General features: G+C 48.2%; 1 pseudogene; it reads right to left on the bottom strand.

The window, feature by feature from the left end:
- Positions 1–3,313: 3,313 nt before the first annotated feature.
- The window catches only part of LOC117978835 (uncharacterized), a 62,875-nt pseudogene continuing 39,798 nt past the window's right edge, over positions 3,314–26,390 (bottom strand).

The following is a 26,390-nucleotide window of genomic DNA, read 5'->3' as shown; positions in this document are numbered from 1 at the left end:
TGAGAGAGCATCCCAGCGGCACACAGGCCGTCCTGTCCTCGAGATCACCGCGTCACGACTTTTGGGAAGATTCACCCCAACCAACACCGTCCAGGCAGGCCTGAGGGAGGGATTCCGTGCTGCCTTTTCCGGACTCTGCGTCGGGTTTCCTCACCCTGTTCAGCCCTTTGTGACTCTTGGCATCCGGAGACTTTCCCCTCAACCCGGTGGAGAGGTCAGGCCGGAGCCTCAGAGCCTTGACACCCAAGCACTGCCACGGAAGTCTCCCCATTTGCCAAGCCTCGGGGACTGGTTTCTAAGACAACTGTGGGAACCACTGTGAAGGGGAAGCTGCTGGTGCCTCGCGCATGCGCATTGGCTGGGCCGACTCGTTCTCCCCTCCTGGCAGTCAGGCTGCGTCCCTTTTAAACTAAGCCACCGCTGAGAACTGACCCTCAGATCTCCCTTCCTGAATTTCTTTAGGGAAAGCAACAACCATCCCTCTAAGCCATGGGTTTTCATGGGGAGGGAGGAGAGGACTAGTTGTCTGAGAGGGAAACTGCTTAAGGCTGCAGACTAGGAAATGGGATTCCAGGTTTAAGATAGCTCCTTTCTGGACCTCAGTCCTTCACCTAGTCACCTAGTCACAGGGTGGATTGCCTCTAAGGATACTTAGGGGAAAAGGAACCAAATTCGGGATGGTTCTCCTTGCTTTAAGCCTTGATGGGAGACGGGAGGCCAACCCTTCTCTGCAGACCGTGATCCTCACTAGACAGAGGAGCTCCAAACCTGCCCATCTTATCCCATGCACCGATGGTGCCTGGCCTGGCTCCAAACTCCCGAAAGGAACTATTTTACAGGTGCCAAAAAGGAGACACTGTTGATAATAATAATAAAATGAAACAATCTGATTGGGGCATTGCTGGATCAGAAAATTTGTCACCTTTTTAAAGTTAAATTGTTAAAAAATTCTAACTATTAAACATTTTAAATATTAAGCCTGATCTGTTTGGTAGCCCTGGAGCAGGGCTGAGGCATAGTGAGAAACCTTTCCTTCAGCCAGGTTGTCTGTGTCACACTGATTTATTTTTGTTTTATTTGTGGATTTCTTAATGGACCCAATGGTGGTTCCTCTTTGCACCCCTCGGGTTGACAGGCAATTCCTTCCTAGCCCAGGTCTCAGCTCTGGTTTAGTTTTCATAACTTTTGGGGGTCCAGGGAGCCAGGAGACTGGAGATAGAAAGCAGAAGTGCACTGGGGCGGTGGGTCTGCCTTCGCTTACCCCCAGATTTCCGGATTCCAGGTGCCTTGCTCCAGTCCCCGCCCCATCCTAGGCTCAGGATGCTCTCCCACCCTACTAACCACTGGTCCGGTCAAAGCCCAAGCTGCTGCCAGCCGCCATGTTATCTCCCAGCCTGGCTAGGGTGCCTGCTAGCCAGCAGTGGCTATGGTGGTGCGCAGAGTGAGGGTGAGTTTTTGTATTGACTGCCATTCCGTTTACCTCAACAAGTATGTTTGGGCAACCATTCTGTGCCAGGCAGCAGACAGAGTCCCTGCACTGCAGGAATTCCTAGTCCTGTGGGCAGGGGTGTGTGGAGGATGGCACATGGTGGTTAGCCAGGTCCAAGGGTCTCCACTCCCTTCCTAGCATCCTAGAGATCCTGGAGGCTAGGTTGGCCACAGAGACTGAGTTCAGGACAATTCCTTCACGCAGTTAACGAAGTTATCTGTAACTCCCTGGTTAAAAAAAAAAAAACACACACACACACAAAAACACAAAAACTGGCAGTCGTGGGAGGTATTTCCCCACTGGGCTGGTTGGTAGCATGGGAAGAACTGTGGACCCCTGGCCGAGTGGCACCTGGAAGGAGGCTGACGTAAGAGTGGTGTAGCTGTGAGTGGGAGAAGTGAGATCTAGTGGGGTAAGTCCATGTTGCCTGTTCCTAAAGTCAAATTCTCCCTGAAAAGACCCAGGGCAGCACTGTTAGGGAGCTGAAGGAGTCCCTCTGTGCCCAGAGGGAATTAGGCCACTCAGGCCTCAGAGAAGGAGGGCGGGTGGTGAGGACAACCTCCCCAAGCCCCCATCAGAGCAGGCCCAATACTTGGAAATTCACTCCTCAGTCCACCAGATTCTGGTCCCATCCTACATCCCCACCAGGGCACAGGAGGCCCACATAAAAACAAGCTTTATTTGGCCAAATTAACTCACTTTCCTGGATTACCTCACTTATTGGAAAGCGAAAGTACACCCCACGCTCCTCGCCCTGCCCCTGCCTAAATCTCTTTATCTCTGAAGCCCGCTCTTTGAGACCTAAAAATTAGGGTTCAACAGAAACACTGTAGGACTACAGGAGTGACACGACAGTCCCTATCCTACAGTGCACTAAAAGCCAAACTAAAGGCTGCTTCCTCAGTGGAGAGTCTCAGGGTGAGGTGGCAGGACTGTTAGCCGCTTCTCATTTTACAAGCTCCTTGTCCACAGTCGTCTGCACCAGCCCCTCACAAAACTGGTTCCCGCCTTCTGGTGGGTGCTGGTGTTTACCCCTTTCCTCCCACTATCTGTTAAAACCCAGCCCACCCACCCTCCATTCACCCCCCCTCCTTAAGGCTCCCTGAGCTCTATTTACCCTTTTGTAACTCCATCCCTCCATAAGTACACAACTCTCCTAGCTGGTTTCCTAGAGGGCAGATACAGTGTTCCCAGTTGGTCCTCTGCAGATATCTGTGAATAAGTCCCTCCCAGCCCCTACATATAAATATGTCTGTTCTAGACAGACGGGCCTAAGTCTCAACGTAAACACATCACAAAATAATTACACCTTATATACATACAGATCTCTCTATAGAGTTATATTTGATAGTGTCTATAACTCTAGAGAGAGATTGAAGCATGCACATATAGGACTATAATTATGTCTATTTTTATAACTATGCAGTTATAAATAGATATGCCTATATATAGTGATAATAATATAGAAATATCTCCATAGCCATATATGGCTCTAAGTGAATGCTCTAACTACTCTATTTCACAATCAATAAGTATATATCTCCTGATACATAATTCTAACGATATACGTTTTTATCTATATAGCTGTTCAGAGATATAAATCTGTCAGGATATCAAATGTACATAAAGCCGGATGGCTGTAAGAGAGTCGTATATTTTCCCATATATAAATCTGCTCCTATAACTACTGTATATGCACAAATACAATGGAAATAATTATATTTCCCTCAAACGTAAATCAGTAAATACAACCACAGCACATTTAGGTACGGTTAGACATAGAGCAATATTTCCTAGACATCAGTCTGTCAGTAGAGCCACCAGTGCCTCCAAACAGAGAGTTATAGAGAGAGTTATAAATAAACTCTCCAGATGTGAATGGATCAGTAGAACTAGATGTAAACATGACTCCAAGCCGTTCCTCCTCCTTCTTCTTCTTCTTCTTTGTAAGATATTCCTGAAGCAAGCCCAGTCATATAACAGGATGCAGAGGTGTCTGGGTACTGGTATTTCTTCCCCCAAGGAGGGTCGGAGGTCGCTGGACTTTGGGAAACTGTGCAGGAGTGGGTAGGGGACAGTGCCCGCTCCCAACACAGCCCAGAAGCCCCTTCCGTCTGTCTCCTGGTGGCTGAGAGCTCGAGCAAGTGGAGAGGCCTAAGGGAGAAAAATGAAAAAGTAGAGTCTGGCTTGAGTCGTTTGGCCCTTCGGCCTAAAACCCTCTCAACAGGGAAGCCCCGAACAGGCGTCGGAGCGGAAAGAGCCCACGAGGCCCAGAGGCTGGGGGAAAGGGGCTGCAGGCCGGGCTGCGGAGGCCGAGCAGAGTCGCCAGCCGGTGCCTGACCGCCCGGCCCCCCATCGCCCGGGGCCGCTGCCTCGCCGGCTGCCTGGAACACAAAACCCGGGCCCTAGCCCTGCGCCCTGTGCTCAGCACTTCCACTGGTCTTATTTTATTGCTGTTTTGTCCAATTAGGTATCGCAGCGTCCTCCACCCGGTGTTGTTTTCAAATGCGAGTGCACCCAGGGCTTTCTGATTGCGTGTGTTTGTGTGTGTGTGTGTGTGTGTGTGTGTGTGTGTGTGTTTGTGTTGGCTTTAAATAAGTGACTCAGTGGATAGTGTATTTCTCTTTTCAGACCAAATGGGTCACCAGCTACTGAAAAAGAATCCAGACCTCTGAAAGGGTTCGTGACAAATTTTTTAGAAGTTCTCACGCTCATTTCTTACGATGATTTTCTTTTCTTTTTTCTCTTTTGAAAAAGTTGGCTAATTTGTGTTTCTATATTCCTCTTTAATTTTATTTTTATTGGGGGTACAAATGTTTTTAAAGGAGGGATTTCGTTAGACCCGAAACTGTGGGGTGGCTTCCTCTCTAGCAAACTTACTATCTCTATGCCTGTGATTCCCATCTCCCTCAAGAAAACAAACTAATTAAATGACCAGAAAACTGTACCTGGAGAAAATGAGGTATATGTTGCAGGATCCGGGACCGTAGTCTTTGCTTGCTTCATGAAAAATCGGCTGGTCTCCAAACTCGCAAAGGAAAATTCAAGGCGCCTCAACTCCTCCTTTTAAATTTTTTAATAAAGAGCCTAGAAAGGGAACTTTCCCTGGGCCTGCCGGAGCCCCAGCCTGGCTCTCCCAACTTCCCAGAGGCCATAAGTGTTTTTCTGCTTCCATTCGGGCACCCCGTCTTCCCGGGCATCTCTGAGCTCCTGCCGGATCAAGGCTGTGGTCATCACCTCATTCATCTCTGCCACTTGGCCTGAGCCTGCACATTTGGCCTCCTTCTTAAAACAGGGGCTCCTAGAGAGTCCCAAAATCCATTAACCATTCCCATATGTGGGATCCCTTCCCTGATCACACAAAGCAGAAGCCTGAGAAAAAAAAGCAATAAAGAGTGGCCTCCTGGCTCTCCTTCCCCTCTTCCTTCCCTTGTCTGGGAAAGGGTTTACCAACCCCAGCCACGCCAAGAGCATAATAAGAAGCTTTCTTCCTCCCTTCCTTTCCTATCTCCTCCTCAGATGCTGTGATCCTGACTCCTTCTGTCTCCACCTCAAAATATCTCCTCTTGCATTTTATTGTTATTCTGTTATGGAGGGACTGTTAACTACTGTTTTATTATTATTATTCATTATTTATTGTTATTATGATTGTCGTTACAGATTTGTTCACCACCGTTCAAGGGACAGCAGCCTGGCCCAGGGGGAAGCCTGCCTCTCCCTCTCTGTCTCTCTCTGTCTCTCACACACACACACATACACATACACACACCCTAACAGAGTGCACACTCACGCATATATGCTCACAAATGCCTGCTGTGTTCAGGCCCCTGCACAGGAATCCGAAGAGGCAGGCATCCTACCCCAGCACGCAAACAACACACTGCCCACGCACACCAGCATTCAGGCAGAACACCAACCCCAGACCAACGCCAAAACCCACACACACCGAGCTTGCAAGGAAAGGAAAATACATAAAGAATCCCTTCTCTCCAAAACCTGGAGGGGCTAGTCAGGCCTCTGTCTCTTCCCCCCAGTCGCTTTCGCTTTCTCTTTTTTTGTTCTCCTTGTTTACAGCTTCAGAGAGCTCAAGGCCCATAAATCTTGAGGGGTCTACAGAGCGCAGAGCACATTTGTATGCATCGTTAGGACTCGCTAATACCTAAGCCCATTAAGGAGCATGTATGCGCGTGGTTTCCGGTGTGTATTAACTTATAGTTAAATTCTGGAGGAAAGGGCATTGTGAATTAACATATACCAAATCCATCATGGGCTTTTGTCATATCAGATTAGTCAGTCATGGGTTTGGGGGAGCAACTTGCCTGGGTCGGGGTGTACCCACCCTTCAAACTTTGTGGAGCAGGCCCCGGGGTCTTGGGAAACACGAAGGCATTCCTATCCAGCCCCAGTCATTCGGATCCCCAGGCCTAGCGGCTGCACACCTGTGAGATGGCGGAGGGACTGCACACCCGGGTGCGGGAGGCCAGCGCCGGTGAAGAGAGGCGGGGGAGGGAGGCCCCTCCAGCGTCCTGCTGGGGTTGAGTTGGGGCGACTCGTCCTGTGGCCGCTGGATCGTCTGGTTTCCGCTTTCCGAAAGAAATGAGAGGAGAGGCAAGTGGAGTCGCTGAACTTTGATTAAACCGTAGAGAAGACAGTGGGAGGAGGGGAAAAAAAAGATCGGAGAAGGAGGAGGAGGTGGCCGAGAGATCGCGGAAAGGAAGTCCTAGCGGCTCAGGGGAATTTGGAAATCTCTCCAAGGGGCTGAAAGCTGGAAGTTGTATGAAGGTGTTCCTTTCCCACACCCCAGCTACTCCGCCCCAGTCGAAGAGGCTAATTCCGGGCCTCTCATAAAAATAAGAAAGAAAAGGTAAAGAAAAAGAAAATCTAATTATGTGGCATGTTTCCGCCAGGTGTTCCTGGTTCCAATGACTCAGACCCTATTGGAGCCCCGAGGATCTGGATAATTGGGCCTGCATAGACAGAGATGAAGGATGCCATTTCTAAAAGGAGGAAGGGGAGAGGAAAGTCCATCCCTTGGGGTTTTGTAGAAAATGCCAAAGACCAACCAAGCTAAATTATCGTGTCCGTGTAGATCTATTTCCCTATTTACAGGCTGTGGGGGTGGGGGGTGAGGGAAGGCCGGGAATAAACGACCAGGATGGAGCTGGCTGGCAGGAGAGAAAATGCGCCCCCGGCCCTTTGCGGGAACAGCCATGGGGCCTCCTCAGCTCGCAGCTCAGGTGGCCTCGCGGCTGACCGGTCTGGGGCCATGGGCCGGGGCCAGGCTGGGGGAGGGGAGGCGGAGGCGGGAGGGGAGGTGGAGGCGGGCCCTCCCCTGGCGCTGTGAACTTTAGCTGGGCCGCCGCCTGTCAGCCCCAGAAAGCGTTAAAGGTGCAGCAGCCCGCGCCAGCCTCCGCAGCCGCCTTTGTACGCGTGATTTATGACTTCAATCTTGGTTCACCAAGAGTTCACACGGCTTTCGCTGCTGTTGAAGGTTAAAAGATGGTCTTCGCTTGACAAGTTGGACTATTGAAAATTCCTTCTTCTTCTTCTTTTTTTTTTAATTTTAGAAGCGAAGAGCAGAGGCTCAGGAGAGAAAAAAACTGGGGGGGGGGGTGGCGGGGGACAGGGGTTGCAGGTGGGCCAAAATGGTAGGTCAGGAAGGTTTGTCTTCCTATATTTAGGATTTTTTGTTGTTAGGATTTGCGTGCGTGTTGGGGAGAGGGTAGAGAATAAGAGGGAGCTAGGCAAGAGATGTAAAGATCTCTCATATTTAGAGGCCAAAGGAGTGAAAAAAAAATCGTGCTTCCACAGTTAATTATCTGGGTAACTTGGGTCACACCCCCTAACTAATCCTCCTCTAGAGACCGGAAATGGGACAGGTAAGGGAGAGAGTTTGGGTAAAGGGTAAGGTTTGTGTGCTTCTCACTGGGTGTACTTGATCATCCACCTTACCTGGGTAACTACTTTTTTTTTTTTTTTTTTTTGGAAATGGGGTCCAGCTCTGTTTCCCAGGCTGGAGTGTTGTGGCACCATCATAGTTCACTGAAGCCTCAAACTCCTGGGCTCAAGTAGTCCTTCCACCTTAGCCTCTTAAGCATGTGAGACTGCAGGCATGTGCCACACCGCCAGGCTGGGTACCTGCTTTTCAATGTGCTTCTGCACCCACAGATTTGGAAAAGGGCATTTTTAGGCAGCAGTCTTTCAACTCTCTTCATCCTGTAGGTTTAGCCTGCCATTTACATTTGATGCACATGAAGATGCTAATGGGAAGCAAATCTATAGAACTGGAAATGGAAGTCCTTTCAAATCCCAAATTCCCTTGGTCTAAGAGCCAGTCTCTCTTCTTTCTAGCATTTTGACAATGGTCGTGCCACAGCAGAGTTGGTGGTCAAAGATCTCCCAAAGACCAGGATCTAAGGCCCCTTTGTGATCTAAGGCTCTGAGTACTTGGAGAGACAAAACTCACTCCTTCTTTGTAGATTCAGAGAGACAGAGAGAGAGAGAGAGAGAATGAGGAGATACCTTGAAGCTGAGGGTCTGCTTGGCTTTTCGAGGTTTTTTTTTTAAGATATGTTTTTTAAAAATTTTCTGGAGTGGGAATTGGGATTGTGTGCACTGGGAAGGGGAACAGCAGAGAGCTGGGTCTGGAGTTGGGTGTGCCTCCCTAGCCCTATTAAGGCCCCATCTCCATTACCAATGCTAGGTAAATGTCTTCTTAAGAGATAGAGCCAGCCCCTCAAATCCAGACCTGGGAACCAAAGGCATCCACGCTAGAAGGGGCACTCCCTGCTTTTCTTTCTACATAGCATTAGATAGGTATTTTCCCACCATGTAAGGACTTAGATAAGAGAAGGAGAAGAGCCAGAAAGATGTCCACATCTCACCGGGACACCTAGCACCAGGCCCTCCTACAGGGGACCTCATATGTAAATAGCAGAATGGGGAGCAGAGAACAGACAGACCCCAGAAATCCAGAGTCCAGGCTCTGAGGTCACTTTGGCAGGAATGGTCCTCTGGCCTTATGAAGAACAGAGGGGCAATATGGCACTGTTTAGAAGCTCAGGGGGTGGTAGCTGTTAGGAGGAATCAGCCAAGGAAGCTAATGAATCTCTTCCAGGTTCTGGTTGGGAAGCAGAGGGATGAACTTAATGGCCTCTGGAAGTAATGTCTGTACTGAAGCCCCCTTCTCACACTTTCTGACTGTGTTCCTCCCTGGGAAATAATTCCAGTGGGCTTGTGCTTATCTGCAAGTCTGGGGTAATTATGAATTATTAATTCATCTTTAAGACTTGATTGTGACCATTGCTCTCCAGTGGACCCGTTTATCTCCTTCTTTGTGAGGCAAAGGGCAGCCTCTGTTAGCCCTTGGCTTCTGTAACAGGCAAACTGAGGCCAGCCCCTATTGAAGGCAGTCCTTGAACTCTGCCCTAGGTGGGATGGTTGCCTCATTACCAGTCAAGTCATGTTGCACCTTAGAGTATTTGTGCGATAGAGCCACCTCCCACAAACTTCGGATTTCAAAGTGCTTTGTAGGCTCCTGGAGAGATAGAGTAGGGGATTGGGAGTGAGACTCCAACAGGGGAAGAAACTTGGCCAAGCTGTGTGTGGAGACAGGAATTAAGGCAAGGTGGGAGGACTCCCAGGCACAGTATCCAAGCAATCTGGGATCAGGAATGGGCATTTTGCCTTCCTTACCCTAAGGAGATGCTAGTCTCCCTCAACTCTCTGGGGACCCCTGAACACACACACATCTGGCCCCTTTTCCTGACCTCTCTTCCCCCACCAGCCTCTCAATCGAGAAGCACAGGTTTCAAGACACATCATCCCCTCCGATGGTTAGGGGTGGGAAAGTCAGATCTGCCAGTTGTTTCACATCTGTGAGAGGCCTGGAGAGGGAGAAAACTGCTCCTATCCCATGAGGTAATTCCCATCTAAATCCCTGCTATAAGCTCACCTCCCCCAGCACTGAAACAATTCTCTTCATCCTTTTTTTCCCCCTCTTCTTCCCTCTGGAACCACAGACAGGGAGATTGAGGGTGGGAGAGGCAGCTCCCAACAGCTGTACCTAGAGGAAGAGACAGAAGTAGGAAATGAGGGGAGAGTGGCTTAAACCTGTTATTTCCCACAAGGTTTATCTCCATTCTTCAAACCCAGGTCAACACCCTGAAACTAGAGCCATGGGAAGCTCTCTCTCCTTGTTCCCCCAACTCTCTCTCTCTCACAGAAAAGGAGCCCTGTGTCCCTCCCTGAGGCCAAGGGGCTGCTCTAAAAACTGCTCTAAGAACACTACCACTTTCTACAGGACACCTGAGGTCCCAACAGCCATGTATCTCTCAGTGCCTGTCTGGTCCAGAGGGAGCCAGTGGCTCTTGCCAGCACATCACCATTTTGTGCCCCATGAGGGGGGTGGTCCATGGAGTCCTCTCAACTTTCAGCCCAGACCTCACTCACCCTTTCTCCAAGCCATGCCAACATTCCTTGGTCTCTTCCAAGCCAGGAGGCATGTAGGAAGCCCATTCAGAGGGTCCCCTGGAACTGGCCAATATAGTTTAATTTACTGTTTGGTGGTAAATAAAGAGAACTTGGGAAAAAAGGGAAGGAGCAACTGTGCCTAGCGTCCTTCTCAGCCACCCCTCCCCTGGACATTGTCTTTCTCCATGAAACAGTGCACTGTTGTTCTTGGACAACCATGCCCCACCATCTTCGTTGCAAGGGCTTGAGTTTCACCCTCCATTCACCCCCATTAATCACCCCAGCAGCTAAACATCACCCAGCCCCCTCTGGCCCTTTCTCTTCTTGCCCTTAGTATTCATGGCGGAGCATTCCTCACTGCTTCATGCTCACAAAGACCCCTCCTCTGACACGAGGTCCCTCCCACTCCCCAACCACCCAGTCCACGATGGGCACTGCTCACTGTTCTGGATGTTCCAACTGCCGGCGCCCACTCCTGGACCCCGTTCCCCCACTCCCCAGCTATCTCCATAGCCACTGCCCCCTTCCCATGCACGTGTTGGCTTACCACACCCTCCTTCAGGTACCTCCTCTTAGCCCTACAAACCCTCTTCAGTCTTTCCCAGCCACCATTCTGTCCTCCATGCCCTATGCATGTGTAGCCCTTGACTGCTTCCCTATACTTCTCCTTGCTTCTCTCTTCTTTCCTTCCCCAAGACATTCCGTAGGCACTTCATATGGTGGAACTGAAGTCCTTCCCTTCTGGCCTTGAGAAAGTGAGAGGCAGTGTACCAGAGGGGTTAAAAGCATGGGTTTGTGATTCAAGTCCCTGATCTGACACTCGCTAGTTGTACAAACTTGGGCAAATTACTTAACCTCTCTGAGTCATCCATAAAATAGACATACCCACTGACCTTATAGAGTTGTTCTGTAGATCAGATTGAATTTTATTTGCATAGATCCAAGCATTCAGCAGGGGCTTGATAAGTGGTAGTTATTGTGTTACAAGCTTCTTGTGAAGAAAGAGAGATGATCTTCAGATTCTAAAAAGTGAAGGAATTGCCTCCTCCAGCACCGGAGAGGAAGGGATAAAAATTACACAGTCTTGCAGATAAGCAGGGCCCATTTACCAGTAAGTGATACTCTTCTATTAGCTCTAGAGGGTCTCAACTTTCACTGCACATTGGAACCCCCAGCGAGTTTTTTTGTTTGTTCATTTTTGTTTTTGAGATGGTGTCTTGCTCTTGTCGGCCAGGCTAGAGTGCAGTGGCACATCTCGGCTCACTACAACCACTGCCTCCTGGGTTCAAGCAATTATCCCTGCCTCAGCCTCCCGAGTAGCTGGGATTACAGGTGCTTGCCACCATGCCCAGCTAATTTTTGTATTTTTAATAGAGACGGGGTTTCACCATGTTTGCCAGGCTGGTCTCAAACTCCTCACCTCAGGTAATCCACCCACCTCGGCCTCCCAATGTGCTGGGATTACAGGTGTGAGCCACCATGCCCAGCCACAAGTTTTTTTAAAATACTGATGCCTGGGTCCCACCTCCAGGGATTCCAATTTAGTTGGCCTGTAGTAGGGCCTGGGCATCTGGATTTTTAAGACTCCCCAGGTTGCTAATGTGTAGCCAGAGATTGAGATGCAGGCCCTAGGAAATAATACAAGAGATAAGGGGAGGGCTGACCCTTCTGCCAGAGCAAGGGAGGGGAGGGATGCTCAGCTGAGAGCTGCTTCTCAACCTTGGACATCCCCTCACCAGTGGCACTGCTTCAGTTGGGGAGGTTTTCACTTAGAATTAGCTTCTCTTGAGATCCCAGAATTTCAGAGACTCTCACCCTTTTCATTTCCTATAGCTATTAGAATTTACAAAGGGGCCACCCAAAGAGGAGACAGAGGAATCGACAAATTGACCTCTAAGAGGCTCATCTCTTATCAGAAAAGCATATTTTCCCCAGACCACCAGTGATAGAAGCAGAGGCAGATACCTCCAGTAGTGGGAAAATTTGTAGTTACATAGTAAATGGAGTTTCTACCTGGTTGCTACAATAATAGGCCAAGCAATTAGGATACAAGTTTCCAGGATCTTTTCCTATATTTCCAAAAAGATAAATCACCTCTAGGAACAGAATCTGCATATTGTAATTAACTGATAAATATTTCATGTCTGGTTCAAACTTTCTCCTCTTCTATTTAATGGCCACAAACTTGAGCACAGAGGAAACAGGAGTTAGGAAAGTGGGGGTTGGCTGTAGGGGGGAGGTTCTACGTTGGCTTCAGGGAGGGAGAAACTGTCTTAGTTAATTATTTACTGTCCTCCTGTTCTTTTAAGAAAACATTGCTCACCTGGAGAAAATCAGGTCCCTGGTGGTAAAGGGTGTGACTTAGGCTTGTTGGCCTCAGCCCTGACCTGCCCCAGGAGAGGCCAGGTTTTGGTGACCCTGGGGGTGCTGGGAACTGCAGGCTTTGGAGTCAAGGGCCCAGTGTTTTAACAAGAGCTCTGTTCTGTCACTTATTAACTGGATGGCTTTAGGTAATTTACCTAATTTATGTGAAACTCAGTCTCTTCATCTGTAAAACAGACATAATTTTTACTTTGTAGGGTGACCTATGCTCAGCTGGCTCTCAATGCATGATAACGATTATTATTAACAGTAACAATGAATAATAGCCCATTGGATTGTACCCTTTCCCTTCCTCAACCCTGCTGCAGTGTGTAGGGCACCTAAACTACTGAATGCTTACTGTGAGTATGGTGAATGCCTTAGCTCAATTAATCAACATAATTATTTGAAGGGAATATCTTATCATCCTTACTTATCTGTGTTTTGCAAATGAGGGAACAGGGTGTGTAGAAGTTAAATACCCTGCCAGGTGTCACCACTAAGTGGTTAAGAGCACAGCCTCCGCAGTCTGACTGTGCAGTTTCAAATTTGGGCTCTGCCACTTAATAATAGACTCTCCTTGACTTACGATGAGGCTGTGTCCCGATAAAGCTGTAGTAAGCTGAAAATATTGTAAGGTGGATATGCATTTCATACACCTAACCCACCAAACATCATAGTTCAGCCTCGCTTACCTTAAAGTGCTCAGGACACGTTCATCAGCCTACAGTTCGGCAAGATCATCTAGCACAAAGCCTATTTTATAATAAAGTGTTGAATATCTCATGTATTCAACATGAGATATTTATTCATCTCATGTATTCAACATGAGATTCAACATGTTATAATATACTGTACTGAAAGTGAAAAACAGAGTGGTTGTTGTATAAGTATTAGAAGTACAGTATCTAATGAATGCATATCACTTTGGCATCATCATAAAGCTGAGAAATTGTAAGTCAAACATCATAAGTGGAGGACCCTCTGTAATCACTGCAGGATGGAACATAAACTGCTTAACCTTGCTAAGCCTCAGTTTCTTCATCTGTAAATTCGGGATATGAATGGTACCTACCTGAAAGGTAGTTGTGAGAATTAAGTGAGAAATGCATGTATAGTGCCTGTCTCAGTACTGGCATGTGGTAAGTGCCTAGTAAATGTGAGTTGTCAGTACCATCATCATACTACCCAGCAACTCAGTGCCATGGCGTCTCCTGCTCTTTGGTGGTGTTTGGGAGGTGAGTGAGTGTCAGGGTCCTCCAAAGGTCACAGAGCTGCTCTTTAAGCTCCCCCTGACAGACACACACACTTCAGTATCTAGGACTCGGGAGAAAGGACACTAAGCAGATTATGACTCCATTTCGGGAATTAAATCAAAACTCAAGACTATCTCAATTTGGCTTCTGACGAGAGGGAAAGGTTAAAAGGGAGTGAGGAGGTGGCTGAGTGTGCGTTCAGAATTGCAATTGGTTCTGGATCCCACCTCCCAGCCCCTCCACAGGGCCAGGCCCAAGGAGTATCCCTCGGGGGTGGAGGAGTGAAGGAGCCTTAGAACCTGTGTTATCTGAATGTGGGTGAGGTGGGGAGAACATGGTCAAGGAGTTGGGAAATTATCCAGAAACATTTTCCAAAGGGAGATCTTCCCGCATACCACCTCAGCCTGGCTCTGGATTGCAGGGGAACCCCAGAATGGATGGGGTCTGGGGGCTTAAGACAGGTAGGTGGCCTCTGTAGAGGGGAGAAAAAGTCCTGCTGGAGACAGCCGCCTCCCTGGAGAAGGACCTGGGCTAGTGTTCTCTTTAAAGACGTCTAAGCAGTCCTGGCATGCTAAAAACATTATGTGTATGTGTATAAACATATATTCTGTGTGTGAGTAGCCACTCAGCTCTTACTTGGCTTCGCACATTTGGCCCAGATTATTCTGAGCATTGTAAACTAAAAGTGAAATTCGGTTTCTACTTAAGAGAGAGCGTGATTTTCCTCAGTATTATCTCCCGTGCCCCCAACACTCCACCAGGCTTTAAAGGCCATTATACAGAAGGGAGAACTGAGACTCCAGGAGATGGGTGGCTTGTTCAGAATCACAGAAGCAGCGTGGATCCAAGAAGGGATCTGTTCCCAAACAGAAACCAGTGTCTTGGGAGAGAGAGAGCAGAGGAAGCCCGCACCTCTGCCCTAACCTGAGGCTTTGAGCCTCCCGCAAAGCCGAGTGAGTTGAGAGCGCCCCCGGAAGGCAGACGCTGCGGAGGGAGGGACTCCCGGGCTCGCCAAACAGCGGGGCCTCGGGCAAGAGCCTCACAGGCGCGTCCTCATTCTGCGATTACCGTCAGGGGACCATCCATCAGCTCCGCCGGGACGCTGGGCCAGACTGCCCGCCGCACTCCCCGCCCGGGTCTCTCCAGATCGCATTAGCGTGGGGCGAGGGCTCAGTGCGGCACCGGCTGCTGAGGGAGAGGCATGGTGGGGAGGGGGGCGGGGCGGGGGGACGAGGACATCGCGGTGGGGCCACTGCAGGGGCAGGGGAGAGGCTGCTTTAGGACCCTCCTCCTTTTCTTCCAATTTCCCGCCTCTGGGATCTAAGGTGGATGAAAGGGGCACTAGAATGGGCGGCTTTTGGGGGGCAGGGGGCGCAGAACATTGAAGGCATCAGGGAAGGGTAGTGATGGGGGCAGTTACCTGAAGCAGAGAGGAAGAAATACCTGTAAAGGGGAAAGCCAGAGAAATTGTCTGGGGAGGGGAGAGACTGAAAATGGGGGTGCAGAGATTGGGGGTTAGTGGAAGAAAAAGACTTAAAGAGAAAGGAAAAGAGAAGCTGTAGAGGGAAGGAGAATTGGCAAGGAATTGACGAGAGAGCAGGGAAACAGGAAACCACAGATACTCAGGGGCCGACAAAACCTTAGAGACAATCTACTGCAGTCCCTCATTCTACAAATGAAGAAATGGAGGCCCAGAGAGGGGAATCCCTTCTCCAAAGACCCACTCCACCTGCTGGCTGGACAGGCTCTTGACCCCAGGCACATTCATTCAACCCATGTGTTTTGAGCATCTGCTGTGTGCTGGGCACTGGTCTGCCGAGATGATGCAGGATCAGCTCCTGCCCTCCAGAAGCTACAGTCTTTCCTCAGGGGCTTGGAGGGGCTGAGCATCCAGGAAGCTCCCTCACCCCCAGCCAGGAGGGACTCCCTGAGCCCCACCTCTCCTGGCCACTGAACCTTCCTTGATCTCTGCTGTTCTGCTTATCTCCTCATGGAGGGTGGCTGTTCCCTGGAAGATCTTCCCTCTCCACTTTCTTGGGGACTCCCCAGGTGTAGAGACAGGTACTTGACAGTTTGGCCAACTTTATCTATCTCCCACAGCCAACAGGGTAGGCAAAGTCCATATTCCTTGCTGGGTTTATCCTCTGGGCATGGACAAATCCCACAGGTTGCACTGAGATCCAATCGAGCTGTGGTAAGGAGGATTGAGGCTGGACATGAAGAAGTACTTCCAGGTCCCACAGTCTGTGACCATTTTCTTGCTGGGGCTTTAAAGTAGCTGTCCTTCTGTGAGCAGTGTTGGCACCATCTTCCAGGGAAGGGCTTGTCTTCCTCAGTCTCCAGTTAGCCTTGTGCGAGGCATTATGCTGGGAATGTTGGGGTTCCAGATACCTGGTCTCTGACCATGGGATTTCTGCTCTAGACATGGGTGAACTGACATCTGCCTGGCATCCTCCCAGTCACTGCCAGCTCTGCAACATCATGGAAACCCTGAGTCCTTCACAACTCCCAGATCATCTCATCCTTCCTCCTTGCTCTGGGAAGACCATGTCTGTGTAGTTCCAACCAACCTCTCACCTTAAACCCAGTCCCTGACAACCAGAAGTACCTCCTTAGTCTGGACTTGACCTTCCTTGCTGCCATGGTCCATCAGCAATGACCAGGGCTGAAGCAGCACGTTTTTTCTACAAACACCCCTCCCTCCCAGTGACGCTCACCCAATCCTCGGTGATCAGACAGGGAGTGGGGACAGCTTCCTGCCAAGAGCTCTGGAAGGCAGCTTTGCCTCCTCTGCCTGAAGCAAGCTCCTGAATACTCTGAGATGGTGGTGTTCATTTTAAAGAAGGGACCATCTTTCCTCCACAGCCCAGCTTACATTTGGAGGGAGACAAATGTGAGTTTCCAATCCCAGAATCTTAGCCACTGTACAAATCTCCATGGATGCATGGGATTCAGGAAAGGAGAGGAATGAGCAGAGCAAGGACATGAATAGAATCCATTTCCTACCCCTTGTTCCAGCCCAACTCCCAGGGAAAGGGCCACAGAGGGCAAGAGAGGTGGACACTGAAAATTCCAGACTAAAGACCAACAGACAGATTTCAGCATTATTCCTTCTTGTAGGCAAAGTGGTGCCTAAGAATCTAACCAAATGAAAAAGCCTGGGAAATAGGCTGTTTCTACACCCCCTGACCCTTCATGCAGAGCAGGATATCGGCTTCAGCCCAGGAGCAATGCTAGAAGTTGAGAGGTTTGGAGTAGACTGTGAAGCAGTTCCTCCAAGGGCATGCCAGATGAGGGGGTTGGAGCACCCAGCGCAGAACAGCATCCAAGGAAGGAGGCCTTGACGGTAACTCTCTGTGTCTCTGTGTTAACTTCACATACATTGTCTTGTGTGATCCTCAGTGCCAGGTTCAGCACCAGGCACAGAATACATGCTTGCTGTACAAATGCATAAGTGAAGAGCCATGGGAGGAAGGTCAGGAGCCTCAATTTTAGATGAAGAAACAGACAAACAGAAAGGTTAAATGACTTGCTCAAGGTCACATATCTCATCAGAGACAGGGCCAAGTTTCAGTGGAGAGCCACTTTAGTGGTAGAGGGTGGTAGGGAGGAGGGAGGCAGGAAGGGAGATAATGAACCATCAGACACCACACCAGGGGGAGAGGAGAGCTGTCATCTCTTTCTCTTTGTGAAAAGAGATTACTTCCTGGAAAAGATGGCATTTAAGACCACACAGTTTTAAAAATAACCCATTGAAGGTTGATTTGTAGCATATGCAAAGTTCTGCCAAAAACATGGAGAGGTCAATGAGTAGACGGGGTCATTGAGGATCAGAAAAGAAAGACAACACTGAGAGTCTGGACAGCTAAGCCCCAGAATTTTGCTAGTCTTAAATGCTGGGTGACATCAGGCCAGCCACACCCCTCTCTGAGCCTCTAGAGAATGGAGATGCCAGATGTGGAGGAGGGTACACATGGGCAAGAGGAGGCAGGTCATTGCCTTCAGGGTAGCAATTGGAGGCATCAAGTTCCCACTTCCCTAGACCTATTCTTTGTTGTTATTATTGTTGTTGCTTTCCTCTGATTTTAATTGTTTTATGTTTTTTGAATAGGAAATACATGTACATGGTTCAAAACTCAAAAGGCACCAAAAGTTATACAGTGACAAGTAAGTCTCCCCGGAACCTCAGAAATCCCAGGCCGCCCATGTCCTCACTCCATTTTAACTGCAGTAACCACTGAATTGTATAACCTCCGAAGGTATTTTCTGTTTCTCCTGGCTTGTACCCTGAGGCCATCAGAAAACTGAGTTGAGCACTGATATTCTGAGGAGAGGTAGTACACATGTTTTGGCCCCTGGACTGGTGGGGCCTTGGAATACTAAATACTCTCAGTTTCCACTCTGAAAAGATGCAGAAACTTGAGGTCAGGAGAGAGGACATTTCTGCATGCTTAGAAGCTCAGAAGCCTCACAGGTGAGAGGATGGAGTTGGGAGTCAGGCAGAGGCAGTAACCCTCTCCAGGGCTCTAGTACCACACTCCCACCCCAGAACCTCACAGTGCCCTCTGGGTTAGCCTGGCTCAGGTATGCACACAGTTAGGTCCTGCTCAAGTTTTCCAGAGAACAAGGCCCAGTGCTTCCCCTCCACCAACTGTCACATTATTGGGAGGCCTTTCTTGATGTCTCACTCTAGTTCCTTCAACTTTAGGTGCAGCCCATGGCTTTTGATTCTGCCCTCAGTGGAGATGGAACATGCTCTTGGAGATGATAGCTTCCAGTGACCCAGGCTCTTCCTCCCACTTGCATACACAATTTTCCTTCAGGCCCTCTAATTCCACCTCAATCTTTTTTCCAGACTTAGAAGACACATGCCTGTTCTTTCAGCTACCCTCCCCCACCTGAATTCCCAGTCTGCCTCCATTCCCAACCACCTCATTCTTGCCCTGCACATCCCTTTGACATTATTATCCCCAAGTATGCTTTGGTCATGAAGATGGTAAAATCCCAACAAAAAGCCAAGTCCTCCACCAGATTCCGGAGGTAAATCCAGCCTAGTCTCTTTGTTAACTGAATCTCTCCATTTTGGGTGATGCCCTAGCCCGACTCTTGAACTTGTGCCCAACACTCTGACTCTCAGATCCTCACACATGGCCTGTTGTGAGATAAGGCACAAGTTCACCCCAAGCCTGGGATGGCCTCCCCTCTGTTCTCTTCTCCAACTCCCCCCCCCCCCCGGTGAACCTCATCCTTTGCATTTACACACTAGCAATTATTATTGAGCACTATTCCAAGTTCTTAGAATACATTGGTAATCAAAACAGAGAAAGAACCCCCGCCTGTGTGGAGTTCACATTCTAGCAGAGAGAGAAAGATAATGAACAATATTCTTACTAAATAAGTAAATTATATCATATATTAGAAAATGATAATTGTTACAGAAAAGGAATAGATCACATACAGAAAGATCAGCATGGAGGGGAAATCTGAGGTTTTTAATATGGTTGTCAAGGAAATCTCACTGAGAATATGGTATTTGAACAAAGACTTAGAGGTGAGAGAGGAAGTAAGCCCCATAGACATCTTGGCAAGAGTATTCCAAGTAGAGGGAGTGGCTGGTGCTAAGGCCCTGAGGCAGGAACATGCCTGGCAAGTCTGTGGGAGTGAGCAAGAGTGGGAGGAGATGGCATCAGAGAGGTAAGGAGGAAACAGATGATGTTCGGCCTCGTAAGTCAACTTAAGGACTTTGCTTTTTACTCAGAGTGAAGTAGAGAGGAAAGACATGATTGGACTTCAGGGTCTTGTTTTGTTTTGAGAGACAGTCTCACCCTGTCAACCAAGCTAGAGTGCAGTGGCACAATCTTGACTCACTACAACTTCTGCCACCCAGGTTCAAGTGATTCTTATGCCTCAGCCTCCCAAGTAGCTGGGATTACAGGCACCTGCCACCATGCCCAGCTAATTTTTGTAGTTTTAGTGGAGACAGGAGTTTCACCATCTTGGCCAGGCTGGTCTTGAACTCCTCACCCCATGATCCACCCACTTTGGCCTCCCAAAGTGCTGGGATTACAGTTGTGAGCCACTGCACCTGGCCTGGACTTCAGTTTTTAAATAGTCTTTTTGTCTTTTGTGTTGAGAATAGATCACAGGGGGCCAAGGGAAGATGCAGGGAGACTTGTTGAAAGGTCATTGCACTAATCCAAGTGAGAAATGTGTGGCTTGGACCAGGATGGCAGCAGTGCCTGTGGTGAGAAAGGCCCAAATTCTGGATTTGGTGGCAGTTTCCTCTTCCTTGGCTTCCATCCTTTTGCTCTCTTTGCTTCCTCTCTTCTTTTCTAGGTTGTATGTTTTCTCTCTTCTTGAAGACTGAGAGCTCTCTGTGGGTGGGGCTCAATCTCTGTTCCTGGGATCTGGGGCAGGACCCCAGGCAAAGGACAGACAGGCCCCGTGCTGCCTGGCAACAGGCTGACAAGCCATGCAGCTTCACAGCCCTCCCCAGTTACAGGGTCCCTGAGCCAAGGGGAAGAGGCTGCTGTTTCTAAAGAGGATGTGATGGACAGTTATTGAAGGCACTTAGCTGGGGGGTCCACTCTAGTCTTAATCTGAGTCACCCTTAAGGAAATCATAACCAGCTCTTAAAAACATGTTGAGACCAAAGCTGGTGCATGTGTTTGAGTGGAGCTTCAGACAGCTACTTAACACTGGGGGCCTCTGGGCTTTTGATTCCTCCACATCTAGCCTGCCATCTCCCCCCAGCTGGCTGGTGCTTATCAGCCAAGACGTTGTTTAAATCACACTCATTTCCTATAAACATTTCACTTGAAATGCCATCCTCTGCTCCAGAAATTCATCTATCGCCAGCCTAGGGGTGTAGTTGAGGAGCCTTGGGGTGATCGCTCCCCATCTCTACCCCTGCCCCCAGTCACCCCTCCTCCCATGACCCATATTCTCAGGTTTCACTCTATAAGAACTACTTCCACTCGGTGTGACAGGGCACTTAGTGCCAGAATTATTTATAACATTGAGATGGCAACAGGGCAATGGGGAGCAGCCCAACCCATGGACACTTTCTCTTTGAAAGCTCGATCAATGGACCTAGATCACTGTTTACTACTTGGTGTCTCGGCCTCTGCCGTGTTTCCTGCTGGCTTTGGGGGATGGGGAAACAGGGATCTGGACCAGGTCAAGGCTGTCCTCAGAGTTTAAGATGCTTATAAACCAGGTCTCCAATAAAGTTATGCCTTCACTGTACCTCTATTCCTTGGACAAGCACTTCCCTGCCTCAGGTGAGCTCTCTTCTTGGAAATGAACCATTCTTTGGGCTTTTTCTCAAGCAGGAGCCCTCTGCCTCCCCCAGGAAAGCTGGCATTATGTCCCTACCACAGTGGCAGAGCTAGGACTTGAGCTGAGGAAGTCATCTGATATGGATCAGAATGGGGATGTAGAAGATTCCGGGAGTTCTTCTGAGGAAGGGCTTGAATTGGCCCCACCCAGTCTGGAGTGGAAGTAGAGGGGTGGATGAATTCACTTCTTAAGGACTGAAAACCTTTTTACCATCCTCTTCCTCCCCAGTCATAGCCAATTACTCGTTGTCCTAATTTGAAGTCTCTGTTGTCTGGACTGGAGAATTTTTACCCATTTTCCAGCCCCTCTCCCGGTCTCATTTATTTGGGCAGTGTCACATTAAAGGCATTGCCAGACTTCCTAGTCCTTCCCAAAGGCCTGACCCAACTCCTTCCCAAATGGTGAAGCACCTCTGCCTCCTTCCCTTTACACCTGTGGACCTACCACACTGGGGAACTCCTAGGTGAGTCCCAGAGAAAGCCCAGGTGAAAGACTATGAGCCAGTCAGAAGGGATCAGGGTAGAACCCAAGTTGCGACAGGCAGGGGAGGCAGTCCCAGTCTTTAGGGGGGTCAAGTAATTCCCCTTTACAAGCCAAATGAAGAAAAAGAGTTCTAAGGGGAACATATGACTCCATAAAATAAAGGACATAATTGGGAGTGATATCTAATTTATCTATTGAATGCCTCCTACATACTCTTTTATCACTTAGATGGACAGAATATAATTGGTGTGCTGTGCGCCATCAATCTCAGGGCCTGGGCTTCCTGTGCTGACTATAACTATTACTGTCAGATTATGACACTGTAATACCAAGATCAATGACATTTTAAATGTGCTCCAGTTATGGGCAATTGCTGACAATAAAAACAGTGACAAATTGATGAAACTTGGGCAGCGATGATCTGGTGTCAAAAATAAACCATAAAGAATCTGATTTCCAAACTGAGAGAGGTGCCTGGGACACCAGCTTAGGGGGGAAAGGCCCAGTGAGAAGAGAACCTATCCTGCCCACATGATCTTGGCCACTCAGGAAGCCACCTGCTCTGGAAAACTCCCTCTAGGCTGACCTGCAAGGCCCCAGCAGGAAGATGGAGAGGTGGTCTTTGGTTAAGGCTTGGGTTCCCTTTAGAGAGAATCGTCATCACTGAGACTCTGGGAAGTGTCTGTGTGTGGCTGCCAAGGTGGGGGCCACACAAACTCACTGAGATACTGGTGGGTTGTCTTTCATGTCCTGCCCACACTGAGGAATTAGGGCAGACTGGTTGAGTCATAGAATCACACTTAGCCAATGTTAAAGCTAAAAGAGACCTTGAGAGTCTCTCTTCATGGAGGGTCAGGCTCTGTCCTCCAAACTGTCCCTCAGCAGAGGGACTTGGATCTTCCCTAACTCTGCTTCAACTTGCCCCAGGCATTATTTCCCCAGGCTAATCCCCTTCCCCACCCGTTGCAGGGAACTCCAGGCCTTCAACCAGCAGAACTATTTTGGTGTACATTAAGGTGGGCCTCCTCCATCTTTTTTTTTTTTTTTTTTTTTTTAGATGGAGCCTCACTCTGTCACCCAGGCTGGAGTGCAGTGACAAAATCTCCACTCACTGCAAGCTCCGCCTCCCTGGTTCATGCCATTCTCCTGCCTCGGCCTCCTAAGTAGCTGGGACTACAGGCGCCCACCACCACACCTGGCTAATTTTGTGTGTTTTTAGTAGAGATGGGGTTTCTCCATGTTGGTCAGGCTGGCCACGAACTCCTGACCTCAGGTGATCCACCCACCTTGCCCTCCCAAAGTGCTGGGATTACAGGTGTGGGCCACCATGCCTAGCCTCCAGTTCCTTATTTTTAATGGATTACCTTGATTTGTAGTATTCCTTTCATACATTTTTCTCACTTTAATAATCATAATTTTAAAATATGAACACTTCAGTAGTATTGCTAATACTACTTTATATAATAATACTTTAGTAGTATCGCTAATACCACTATTACAAGGATAACTACTATTGGGAAGCATTTATTGCACAACTACTATAGGTAAACTCTGTTTCTGGTGTTTCATGTGTATTATTTTTCATCCCCACAGCAGCCCTGTGAGGTGGGTATTGTTCTTCACATTTTAGACGTGAGGAAACAGACTTAAAGTCGTAGTGATGTGCCTAAGATGACACAGCTGATAAGCAGTGGAGCAAGAAAGGAGCCTGAGATGTGGCTCAACATTCCTCTTTTTTCCATTGCCCCTTTCACAGACCTTTATAGTCCCATTTATAGACAGGGCTGAGGGCCTCCCTGAAGAACATATAGCTAGTCAAAGGCAGAGCTAGACCTAAGCCTAGCTTTTCTGACCCTTCTCATATTAGACCTGCATTGTATGTATTTTTTTTTTAAAGACTGGTCAAGTGCAGTAGTGAGAAGGGGGAAGGAGCAGAACAAGGAGTTTGATCTGTAACTGACTGTGAACAATCAATTGAGATAAGGCACTACCTTCGAAACACCCCCCACACTCTTTCCAGTTGCACCACAACAGTCCTTTCCCCAGGTCACCACCACTCACTCAGCCAGGGGCTTCAGCCTTGGCCTCTAAGAGTCAGCAGGGGGTCACAGTTGGCTTTGAAACCAAGCAGACAGGTGTTTGAATCCCCACTCTGCCACCTTACAGTTGTGTGGTCTTAGGCAGGTGGTTGTGAGAATTTAAATGGCATAAGCATATAAAAGTATTTGGCGTAGAGTCTGGCACATAGTAGTGCTCACTAAATGGTAGTTATTAAAGATACAACCTGGGACAGTGGCAGCTAGTTTAACAAACCAACACACTCTGTAGCATCTCTCACCTGGGTGCAAGTGCCCCAGGCTACACTGTAGTAGCTGCATGCTGAGGGTGTCCCCGGATATATAAGAAGCCTCTCTGAGGGCCACAGAGGTTTTTTGATGGCAGATGGTTTAAAACATCATTTTTATATTAAGTTGTATAAAATATATGTTATAAAATACAAAGTTTGCATCATTTTAGAGCTAAAACTTAAGGCCACAAAAAGAATCTGCTATTTTGCTATTAATAAAAAATCCTATTTTTATATAATGCAAATAATGAAGATGAAGTAACCTATTATTTAATTAAACATGTCTTTTTTTTTTAAAAAAAAAAAAAAAGAAATAATTGGTCCTTGCTAATGGCCCTTCATGGCAAGCCCCCAGAGTGCTGGGGTCCAAGTTTACCCTCCTGCCTCTAATATCAAAGGGACTTTGGCAGAAAAGTTTGAGAAACCCTGTGAGGAACAGAGCCTACACAAGGACCAGGAAATCTGACTTCTTCATTCTTTAAAAGAACAAAACAAATAGCAACATTGCTTTTTCTACCTTCCTAGTGTTTTACCTTCAAGTTTAGCATTAAGAACATGAAATGTTGTGTTTAAATTCATGATTCTTATTTCTGGTTCCTTTCTATTTAATAATTACTAGCTGAATCATTAATCATCAACCAAGTGAATGGTCACACTTTATAGAAGGCTACAAGGTGGAACACAAGATTAGTTGGATTCTTAAGAAAGAAACTAAAAGCTGCTTGCGACTTAGATGCTCTTAAGTTTTATGACTGTGGTGGGAATTTGAGCATCCAGGCCTTGCTTCTGATGGTCCTCTCGTTCCAGTGCCCCAGTTCTAATCCTCTGTGGGTGCCCTCGGTAGTCACAGCCTTGGGGCTGCCCAGGGCTCAAGGCATCCATGTTTTTAAAGTGCCCAACAATGGCTTTTGATTCATCAGAAACTCCACAGGACACCCACCTAACTGGGGTTCTGATACCTAATTCAGCAGCACCCACCACCAAGTCTTTCTAAGTTTTATTTTTTTTAATATTACATGCAATATATGTTAATTATAAATAAATGTAATAATTCAGGTAGGTGAAAAGGAGAAGGAAAAAAGCCCCAAGTAGTTTCCCCACTGAGGAAGAACCTTGGTTAGCGAGGCAAGTCACGTGACTTTGGGAATCTTGTTGAATCTACACCCATTTAAGGTGGAAGTCTATATAGCCTGATTCTTTGATGGTTTAGAGCTCTGCTCAGTTTAGAGTTCAGGGAGGTGGTATCTACAGGGTGTATTGCTCTGATAAAAATTAGCAGCCTGCCCAAGTTCAAGGTATGAGGGGACTGATCACAGATTTATTTGAGAATCATTACATTGGCCCTTTGGTGACTCTAGGGATTAGATCCAGAGTACAAGGGGCCCACACTTCCAAGGGATTCCACCACACCTTCAAATAGCAGGCTCATGGAAAGGGGATTCCAAGATTCTCCCCCTCCAGCTACGGCATTGCTTTACAGTATTTAACATTCCTTGACTAAAGAGCAAGTCTAAATTGCAAGTACTCCTAGGACAGGGACTGGCTTAGATCCATGACAGCTCCCTCTCTGAGAGAAGGGCGTGCCTTACTCCACCAGACCAAACAAAACTAAAGTGACTTCTCTGCTACCCCCAGAGAGGGGCACTGGGGATGGTAAAAGCATTTCTGTCCCTGAACCCAGGGATGAAGTAGAGAAATGCCACTTAAACATAGCCAGGACCCAAAGAATTGTGAGACCAAGCTACCAAAGGCTCAACTGAGGGGCTGCAAAGAATGACAAAAACAGAGAAGGACAGAACTGTGAGCCACCGCACTTCATTTAGGAAGTCAGTGCTAGGGTAACAGGAAGGATCGGGCGGACTGTCAGGGGAGTGGAACATGTTAGAGAAAGAACAAATCTGAGTGGAGACGCAAGGCAGGAGACCGTTTATAGGTGAATTAGCAGCAGAGGGTGGGTGGTGGCTGTGCCTGGGGCAGGGGTGGTGGGCTGAGGAGGTGGGGGTGGCAGTGACTTTGAGGGAGCTCTTGCAGAGGGCAGCCTTCTGAGGTGAAGAGCCAGAGCTCTGGGTCTTAAGAGTTGGAAAGCAGGTTATATTTCACATCCTTCCCTGAATAGAGAAATTGAATTTGGTCAAGAATAAGTCCTAAGAAGCAGCTGTGAGCACCCCACTTTTCCATCTTGTTGATGAATATGGAGTGGGAGCAAAGTTGAGTGTGGGCATCTGACAAGGTCTTTATGATCCTAGATGCATTTACTATACCTTCCTCCTCCTCCTCTGCCTTGGCTAATGGGCTGTGGGTACCCACCGCACAGAGGGCTATAAGACACTCACTGTGGCTGATGGAGAAGCTGGGCCCTGCCCTCCTGGCCTTTGGAGGAAAGTGATTATTGTTTTTGGCTTGTTTTTCAACTATCCCTTTGCCCCCAGCAGGACTGAACTTTCCACTCTTACCATCTCTATGTCCCTTCAGATCTTTTATAGCCTTGAACTACCTGCTACAAGATTTTTTTCTGTCCTAAGAATGGAAGTCCGGTCTGCTTCCTACCATTAATCCCTTCCACACGGCACAGCCTCGTTTCCTCCAGATCAGAGTGATGGCTTCTGGATTCATCTTTCCCTGCAATCCAGCTTCTCCTCCT

This window comes from Pan paniscus, chromosome 11 (assembly GCF_029289425.2).
Source record: "Pan paniscus chromosome 11, NHGRI_mPanPan1-v2.0_pri, whole genome shotgun sequence".
Lineage (NCBI taxonomy): Eukaryota > Metazoa > Chordata > Mammalia > Primates > Hominidae > Pan > Pan paniscus.
The sequence above is the reverse complement of the archived record's forward strand: the minus strand, read 5'-3'. Positions and strand labels throughout refer to the sequence as shown.